This window comes from Sinocyclocheilus anshuiensis, unplaced genomic scaffold, assembly GCF_001515605.1.
Source record: "Sinocyclocheilus anshuiensis isolate Anshui unplaced genomic scaffold, SAMN03320099.WGS_v1.1 scaffold566, whole genome shotgun sequence".
In the NCBI taxonomy this organism is placed as follows: domain Eukaryota; kingdom Metazoa; phylum Chordata; class Actinopteri; order Cypriniformes; family Cyprinidae; genus Sinocyclocheilus; species Sinocyclocheilus anshuiensis.
The window spans coordinates 1,343,705-1,343,989 of NW_015542410.1; the positions used below are offsets into that span (position 1 = coordinate 1,343,705).

A 285-nucleotide genomic window follows, 5' to 3' on the forward strand; every position below is an offset into this window, starting at 1 on the left:
CAGAAATCATTCTAATATGCTGATTTGGTGCTCAAATTATTATTATTATCAACGTTGATAACAGTTGTGTTTCTTAATAAACATTTTACATCCCTTTACAACCATTTTATCCTGTTACATTTTTCCAGGATCCTTTGATGAATATTAAGTTCAAAAGAACATCATTTATTTGAAATAGAAATATATACACACACAGACCCCAATCGTTCTAAAGGTAGTGTGTGTGTGTGTGTGTGTGTGTGTGTGTGTGTGTGTGTGTGTGTGTGTATACAGGTGCATCTCAAT

At 33.0% G+C, this 285-nt stretch overlaps 1 protein-coding gene across 3 annotated transcripts in view; it reads right to left on the reverse strand.

The window, feature by feature from the left end:
• Positions 1-285, reverse strand: part of ciarta (circadian associated repressor of transcription a) — a 10,805-nt gene that overhangs the window by 6,374 nt on the left and 4,146 nt on the right. The gene's annotated exons all lie outside the window — the stretch shown is intronic.